This window comes from Papio anubis, chromosome 13, assembly GCF_008728515.1.
Source record: "Papio anubis isolate 15944 chromosome 13, Panubis1.0, whole genome shotgun sequence".
Taxonomy (NCBI): Eukaryota; Metazoa; Chordata; class Mammalia; order Primates; family Cercopithecidae; genus Papio; species Papio anubis.
The window spans coordinates 43,247,267-43,247,896 of NC_044988.1; positions in this window are offsets into that span (position 1 = coordinate 43,247,267).

Consider the following 630-nt stretch of genomic DNA (forward strand, 5'->3'; position numbering starts at 1 on the left):
TTGGTGGGAACAGCTGGTGTGTCCTGTAAAGACTCAGTGGGGCTCCTCGGTGTGAAGTTTGGAAAGTTCACATCTCAGGCTTATCCAGTCTCTCCCAGTCCATTGTAGATTCCACATCCTTATCCAGTCCTCACCTTGGAGGGGAGAATGGAGTGTCTGTCAGGGAAGGGAAGGGAGGTGAGCCACTGCCCTCTTGCCTTGCAATTCCTCTTCCCCAACGGCTTCGGTTTAATACTCATGAGTTTCTCCATTTGAATACACGTCTATTCCTTGCAAATCCTAAGTGTCTCCTATAAAATAAAACTACTTGGAGAATTAATGCACTTAAGAAATCATTGTTTTTCTCTCCTCACAAAGAAAAATATTGACAACACCTGAAGGGAACTTCTAGAAGGTAAAGACCACGTATAGTCAAGCAGTTTCAGAAACGGTCTCTTGGAAGAAGTCTGCTAGAATACCTGTCAGGAAAATTCTGCTGGCTGCCACAGAATTAAAGCTAAAAGGGAAAGGAAGTCATGATCACTGACCAGCAGCCATTCAATTATTTTTTAATCACAATGAAACAAAACAAAACAAAAATGGCCAATAAAAATAATTCATGCCTTTATGTTCTTACTCCAAAATAAACAA